Consider the following 8,932-nt stretch of genomic DNA (forward strand, 5'->3'; position numbering starts at 1 on the left):
TTGGCCAAAAAGAACTAATATATGAATAAATTTTAACAATGAAGAACTTTGTCACTCATCGTGGTTTTAGTCTGAATATTCGGTTTGTACACAAAAATATACTACCATCAGTGTGGTTAAGGGTTTCAACACAAACTAGGACACACTACTGTTTTAGAAATCCATCCATCAACTTTACCTTCATCCATGACTAATCCACCTATTTATGCTCCCCACACCGAAAATCCAAATTTCACAACACCCAGAAGATCTCCTTCGAGATATTCTGGTAACTCAGTGTCTGAAGTTACTCCTGAAGGCATGTTTAACTTTGAACTTGAACCTGAAGTATCTAACTTTGAAAGATACGAGGTCACTCCCTCTCCTTTTCCAACTGTTTTTGGTCCAGATCCTCATCCAACCATAACTGATCTTTCTGTCAGAATCCCTAGCCAAACCAAACCAAACCAAAACAACCAAATGTTGCTAAGATTCTGATTAAATTCAAATCATACTCAAGAAGTTGTCTTCACATTGCTATGAGGACTAGTTGTTTATCATCTAATCCAGCAGAGAGTGATGTTTCTTGGGAAGCTTACAGAAGCTGGATGAACCCCAAGATCTCCAAGCTGAAGAACTTTGGGTATAAAGTCTCTGAAAGAAACTTATGTTCTGGTTTTTGTTGGTTCTTTGTGTTGGCATCAATTTTGGTAAAACTTAGAATTATCACAAGATGTCACGCGTGTTGTCTTGACATGTGATATCATCCTCCTGCAGGATGTTTAAATATGGTTGTGCAGGATTTAGTCAAGATGTCAGACCCGATCTTAAGACATGTACACACAGAATATTCAGTCTTAATGTTATGTGTTTTGTCACTGCGTTTTTCATGCAAATCTTTATGTGCTTATGTTGAGATTGCATGCGCTATTCAAGGAGTAATTTGATTTAAAACCATAATGATTTATTTTCCGATAAGGGATGATTAGTTGTTGTTTCTTAGGAGATACGCAAGTAAAATAGAATTAGGGTTTTATGCTGCCCAGGCCCATTCAAAAAGCTTCTATTTAAAGGCCATGTAAAACCTGGTTTACAAAAACAAAAGAAACTAACGATAAAGAGAGAGAGTTTTAGGGTTTTAGCCATGTTTGAGCTTGTGTATTGTGAGTCATTCGTTCATCTTATTGATGTATGAACTGGACTGACTTTTGTGTTGTAATTTGTCCACTCTAAGCTTTGAAGTACGAGTGTATTTGTTTACTTGGTTGTAGCTTTTAAGCAAGATCAAGTATGTGTCCTCGAAGTGTGTCTTCTTTCTTTTTGTATTTGTTATTATATCACTGTTGTGATTGAGGGGGAGTGAGTAGGGTCTCATATCTAAGAGTTCTTCGATAGAAGTCACACAGGTAGAGATTAGGTGAAAAGATTGTAACTTAAAGTTGTATACTGAGAGTCTTTGAACTAATTCTGTTTAGTGGATTTCCTTCCTGGCTTGGTAGCCCCTAGACGTAGGTGAGTTTGCACCGAACTGGGTTAACAATTGCTTGTGTCGCTTGTTCAATTGTTTCTTTGTTTTTATCCTGTTTATATTTTAATTGTTGTTCAGATATTAGTGTCGTGACATTACCTTCAACATCTCATATCTGATACCAGAATTTCAATTGGTATCAGTGCAGGCATCCTGCTCTGGTTCTGGGTGAGATCTTGGGACGTTACTTTCTAGTACTATGGATAGAGATGGAGGATCTGTACACAGACCACCAATTCTGGATGGATCTAACTATGACTACTGGAAACCTCAAATGGTAGCCTTCTTGAAATCTTTGGATAATAAGGCTTGGAAGGCTGTTCTAACAGGATGGGAACATCCTTTCACTGTGAAGGAAGGAGAAGTTACAACTGATAAGAAGCCTGAGGAAGAATGGACCAAGGACGAGGATGAACTAGCTCTTGGAAACTCTAAAGCATAGAATGCTACATTCAATAGGGTTGATAAGAACATCTTCAGACTGGTGAACAACTGTGAGTGTAATACCCCAAAATTTACCCTTCATTTTTCCTGGAAGCATACGCTTTACACCTCATGCATGCATTCATTTTAAGGTCATTTAGCATTTTCATTTCATCATGGCAATCGAAATATTTTTAAAAAAAAACGAAAAAAAAAAGTAATAGAAAAAAAAATAAATAAATAAATAAATAAAAGAAAAAATCTTGGACTTGGACCTCTCTCATTTGAGCCCACAGGTCCACAAAAATCAGGTTATAAATTCAGAGTTTCAGTGAAACAAAAGGCAATTCTATTCCTGTTACCCTGTCTGGGAAAAAGATAGTGAGAGAAGAACGCTGGGGAAAAAGATAGTGAGAGAAGAGCTAACAGAGTTCATAGCAGCCTCCAAACTCTGAAGGGAACTCAACTGCACAGAATCACCTCTGCCTCACATAAACCCTAAAGATTGTTTTGTAAACCTCACGGGTGCAACTCAATTTCAATCAAGCTCTCCAATCAGGTTTGCCCTTATTCCCATTACCTTTAAGCTTTGAATTTGAATACTCTGAATGTTTGAGGTATTATGGGTGAATTTGATACCCTTTTGATGCATGTCTTTTTTGTGAATTTTAATGGCATGATTCATGTGGTTATATTTTGATTTGGGGGCAACCCTTGATTACCCTATTTTTTTGTCTCTAACCTGTTTGTTGAGTTTTTGTGAGGGCTCACATGACTTTTTCAGGGATAACTTGCGTGGTTTTCCACTTTATTTGTGGGATACCCCCTGGAGGTTCATTCCGGTTACCTGTACTGACCCACTTTCTTTGATGATGTTAGCTTGGAGGGATCCCTGGGCTTCCCATTCCTCTAATTGTTGTTACTTCGGATCTTTATCCGCGTGGTACTTTTACATTTTTCCCGCATTTTACTGCTTTCCTAGCTGGAAGACCTCGATAGGAGGCAATGTTTTTGTGTGTTTATTTTTTTTTACAGAAGTGGATCCCGTAGAGTACTACGGATGCGTAGGGGTGCTAATACCTTCCCTTCGCATAACCGACTCCCGAACCCAAGATTTGGTTGCGAGACCTTGTCTTTTCCTTTCCTCTTTTCAGGTTTACTTTGAGCGTTTCCTTTCCCTCCTTTGGGATAAATAACGCACGGTGGCGACTCTTCTGTCATTTTCTTTCGCCGGTTGTTTTTTTGCACACTGTATTTTTCAGGTTGCGACAGCTGGCGACTCTGCTGGGGACCCGGTTTCTCTAAGCGAGTCCCTCCTAGCTTTTGTAGTTTGTTTGTTTATTGGGTGTTCATGCTTTTGTACAGTTATTTACCTACTTTACCTTATTGCATTGTGTACATATCATTGATGTATTTGTTGGGTGGCTATGGCTGCTTGGTGATCTTTGTAAGATGAGTTCTATACCCGACCTCGAGTGCACTTAGGATAGGAGAATGGCATAGTCTTGTCGACTTGTGTGAAGTTATTCCTTAGCAAGTTGACTTGCAAGCCCATTCACTTGGTGAAGGTCATGTTGAGATCAATAATGTCACACAAGTAAGTTGTGGTTAGACATTACTTTTTCCAACATAGACCTTAGAAGTCGAGGACCTTAGTTTACCAAACCCATCTTGGCCTATTCGTAGGACGTAGTGCGAAAGTCGTTCAAGTGTAACATTTGATACGATTATTACGCGATACTACACTCATAGAGTCTCTCTTGAGAATATTTTTGGAATACGAGTAGTCGTTCCTCCGATAATATCCGAAAGATGGGATTATGACTATGGGAACCTTTTGTAGAACATGTTTGGCAGGTTTAAACCTTAGTACACTCCTTTTGGGTGGTTCTTAACCTAAACTCCATGCTCGTGACTTGCAACAAACCCTTGATTCATGGTTGATCCGATCAGGTATCCTTAATATCAATGAAACTTGGGTGTTGATAAGGTGTAAACCATAATCCACCAAAATGGGTGGTTGATATTAAGGATAACATGATCCATCCCATGACCTTTGTTTGGTGTGCTCTTAATTTCTCTCCAGACAGTGCAACCTGATAGATGTTCAAGCAGATACAGCGATCCTGATTCCTATGCCACTGCACTGCATTCACATCATTTTGCATCACATCATTTTGCATTCATAATCATTCACACATGTTTATCCATTTCTGTGGGGTTTATATCTTCTACTTGATTCTAGTCGGAATTTTCTTGGTTCTCATCAACGACTTAGTCTTTTTTTTTACATCCTTTATCTATTGAGAGACTGGAATCAAGGGGGTAGAATACCTTTGGAATTGATAAACATGTCATTGCATTTACATATTCATTAGCATGTCTTGCATAACAGGTACCACCACAGTGTTCTCAGTTTGTTTGGTGTTCAATCAGCAGGATACCTGACCCAGGCATTCACCGGTACGGTACCCGCAGAAACCAACAGAGAGTAATGGAAAGCCTATAGGCAGAGTTCACCGAGATGAAAATCCGCATGAATCAATTCATGGATGTGGTTCAAGGGGTGGCTCAAGGACAGCAAGAGCTCAGGCAGATGATACAGAGGAATCCCCCTGCTCAACCAGAGACGGTGATTGATCCTCCAGCTGGAGAGGCTAATGGACCCAATGGACCGGGGCCTATCCCAATCCTACATGTCACCTCCGGTCAACAGCCCGTTCATGATGATCAGGTGAATCAGTTCCCCCTACTGCAGGAAGACTTTGGTATGGGTCATGGTGTGGACCCCATGTTTAGAAGATTGGAAGAGAGGTTGAAGGCAGTGGAAGGACAGAATCCTCTGGGAGTAGATGTTGCTGACTTGGGGCTGGTCCCAGGTGTGAGAATGCCACCGAAATTCAAGGTCCCGATATTTGACAAATACAATGGCAACTCTTGCCCGAAGACCCATGTGCAAGCCTATTTCCGTAAAATGGTTGCATACTCCGATGACGAAAAGTTGCTTATGTACTTTTTCCAGGACAGCCTAGCTAGGGCATCCCTGGAATGGTATATGAGGCTGGACAGAGCCCACATCCGTTGCTGGAGGGATTTGGCTGACGCTTTCGTGAAGCAGTATCAGTATAATGCAGACATGGCTCCGGACATAACTCAACTTCAAAATTTGTCTCTTAAAAGCAATGAGTGCTTCAGAGAATACGCTCAACGCTGGAGAGAAACAGCTTCCCGTGTTCAACCTCCTATGTTGGAGAAGGAAATGGCTAACATGTTCATGAACACTCTGCCAGGACCTTACTTGGAGCGCCTGGTGGGTTGCAATGCCTCCAATTTTGCTGATGTAGTCTCTACCGGAGAGAGGGTGGAGAATTACCTGAGGACATACAAGACCCAGAATGGAGATGGATCCTTATCAGGGGTGAAGAAGTCGTTCATTCACGGACAGAAGAGGAGAGAAGGGGATGCAAGTGTCATATCTTCTTATCAGAATAGGGATAACCGGAGGAATAACTTTCAGAACTATCATCAGCAACCGTATGTTGCGGCTGTGACCATTCCAGCTGCAGCACCACTATAACAACAACAACAACCACAGCGTCAACCATTCCTATCAACCGAGGCCAAGGACGATGGACCGGCGTTTCGACACTCTTCCAATGTCGTACGCCCAGTTGCTTTCTAGTCTTCAACAACTACAACTTGTGCAGTTACACACTCTGGCTCCTCCCGTTGGTAGGCTTCCGGTGGGTTATGACGCCAACGCTAGGTGTAGCTTCCACTCTGGGGCACCTGGCCACAATATTGAGAACTACAAAGCTTTTAAGCACGTAGTTCAGGACCTCATTGATTCAAAGGCCGTTAACTTTGCACCAGCTCCTAATGTCGTCAACAATCCCATGCCCCAGCATGCTGGAGCCAACGTTAACATGGTTGAAGGAGAAGTCAAATTAGTCTCTGCAGTCAACAATAAAGATGGGGATAGTGATTGCAACATCGATAACTGGGTGCGTCCGAGGATCCCGGGTGAAGTTCTCAACAATTGGTCTTCTGAGGAGATTGTCCAAGCCACTTGTCTAGAGGAGTAATTTTCTTTGTTTATTCATGCATATCCAAGTCTTACGTTCCGCCAGGGCGTAATGACTCATTGTAGGGCTCATCTATGTGACACTTGCATTTTTTATCATAAATAAAGGACGTCTTTTTGCATTCAAATATTTTGTTCCCTGTCTTTCTATTTTTGCAGTTTTTCAAAAAAAAATGGCAATGTTTTGTTTAGTTTCCACATTTTTTCTTTTTTTTCACACTCATAAGCACATACCATCACTCATGCAGATGCACATCACCGGATCCTATTGATAACGGTTCTGCTATGGCTCGCTTCGACTTTGAAAATCCAATCTTTCAAGCTGAAGAAGAGGGTGATGAAGACTGTGAACTCCCTGAAGAACTTACCAGGTTATTAAAACAAGAGGAAAGGGTCATTCAACCGCATCAAGAGTCTGTTGAAGTGATTAATCTCAGCACCGAGGACGCCAAGAGAGAAATCAAGATAGGGGCTGCTTTGGAAGACAGTGTGAAGAAGGGGTTGATTGAATTGCTGCAAGAGTATGTTGACATCTTCGCTTGGTCTTATCAGGACATGCCAGGGCTTGACACAGACATCGTGGTACATCGCTTGCCGCTCAAAGAAGGTTGTCCTCCGGTCAAGCAGAAGCTCAGAAGAACAAGACCAGAGATGGCTGTCAAGATAAAGGAAGAAGTGCAAAAACAGTTGGATGCAGGGTTTCTAGCAGTCACAAGTTACCCGCCATGGGTTACAAATATCGTTCTAGTACCTAAGAAGGATGGAAAGGTACGGATGTATGTTGACTACCGGGATCTGAACAGAGCTAGTCCTAAAGATGATTTCCCATTACCTCACATTGACGTTTTGGTGGATAACACGGCTCAGTTCTCGGTATTCTCCTTCATGGATGGCTTTTCTGGCTATAATCAAATTAAGATGGAACCAGAAGACATGGAGAAGACGACATTCATAACCCCATGGGGCACCCTCTACTACAAGGTGATGCCGTTTGGTCTGAAAAATGCCGGAGCAACATATCAGCGAGCGATGGTCACTCTGTTCCATGATATGATTCATCATGAAATCGAGGTTTATGTTGATGATATGATTGCCAAATCTCAGACAGAAGAAGAACATTTGGTGAATTTGCAGAAATTGTTTGAGCGTTTGAGGAAATTCAAGCTGAGGCTTAATCCGAACAAGTGTACTTTTGGGGTGAGATCTGGAAAACTACTGGGTTTTGTTGTTAGCGGAAAAGGGATTGAGGTGGATCCGGCCAAAGTGAAAGCGATCCAGGAAATGCCTGAGCCAAGAACAGAGAAACAAGTTTGTGGTTTCTTAGGGAGGTTGAACTACATTGCAAGGTTCATCTCTCACCTAACAGCCACGTGTGAGCCAATATTCAAATTATTGAGAAAAGATCAGGCTATCAGGTGGAATGATGATTGTCAAAGGGCGTTCGAGAAGATAAAAGAGTATTTGAAGAATCCTCCTATCCTTGTGCCTCCGGTCCCAGAGAGACCGCTGATTATGTATTTGACAGTACTAGACAATTCCATGGGTTGTGTTCTCGGTCAACACGATGAGACAAGTAGGAAAGAGCATGCCATCTACTACCTGAGTAAGAAATTCATAGATTGCGAGTCGAGATACTCAATGCTTGAAAAAACATGTTGCGCACTTGCATGGGCTGCTAAGCGATTGAGACAATACATGATGTCTCACACAACCTTACTGATCTCCAAAATGGATCCAGTCAAGTATATATTTGAGAAGCCAGCTCTCACCGGAAGAGTTTCTCGTTGGCAAATGGTACTGACAGAGTACGACATCCAGTATACTTCCCAGAAAGCCATCAAGGGGAGTATTCTGTCAGACTATCTTGCTCAACAGCCGGTTGAAGATTATGAGCCGATGAAGTTTGATTTTCCAGATGAAGACATCATGTTCCTCAAGATGAAAGACTGTGAAGAGCCAGTTGTTGAAGAGGGACCTGATCCAGACGAAAAGTGGACTTTAATGTTTGATGAGGCCGTCAACGCCAGAGGAAGTGGAATTGGTGCTGTCATTACAACTCCGAAAGGTGCCCACATGCCTTTCACCGCTCGTCTGACTTTCGAGTGCACCAATAATGAAGTTGAGTATGAAGCCTGTATCTTGGGTATTGAGCAAGCCATTGATTTGAGAATCAAGACTTTGGACATCTTCGGAGATTCAGCTCTGGTAATCAATCAAGTGAATGGTGATTGGAACACTCTCCAGCCTACTCTGGTCCCCTATAGAGATTACACGAGAAGACTGTCGACTTTCTTCACAACAGTAAAGTTGTACCATATGCCTCATGATGAGAACCATATGGCAGATGCTCTTGCTACTCTATCCTCCATGATCACGGTGATCCGTTGGAACCATGCTCCCAAAATCAACGTGATGCGCCTTGATAGGGCCGCGTATGTGTTTGTTGCTGAACTGGTAGTTGATGACAAGCCCTGGTACAACGACATCAAGTGCTTTCTGAAGAATCAAGAGTACCCTGCAGGGGCATCAAACAATGATAGAAAGACTTTGAGAAGATTGGCAGGCAGTTTCTTCTTGAACAAAGACGATGTGTTGTAAAAGAGGAACTTCGACATGGTTTTGCTCAGATGCGTGGACAGACACGAAGCAGACATGTTAATGCAGGAAGTTCATGAAGGCTCCTTCGGTACTCATGCCGGCGGACATGCAATGGCTAAGAAATTGTTGAGAGTGGGATATTACTGGATGACCATGGAATCTGATTGTTTCAAATATGCTCGGAAGTGTCATAAATGCCAGATTTATGTTGATAAGGTACATGTGCCGCCAAATCCTTTGAATGTGATGTCTTCGTCGTGGCCTTTTGCTATGTGGGGAATTGATATGATTGGAAAGATTGAGCCGACTGCCTCCAATGG

Source organism: Lathyrus oleraceus, chromosome 5 (assembly GCF_024323335.1).
Source record: "Lathyrus oleraceus cultivar Zhongwan6 chromosome 5, CAAS_Psat_ZW6_1.0, whole genome shotgun sequence".
Lineage (NCBI taxonomy): Eukaryota > Viridiplantae > Streptophyta > Magnoliopsida > Fabales > Fabaceae > Lathyrus > Lathyrus oleraceus.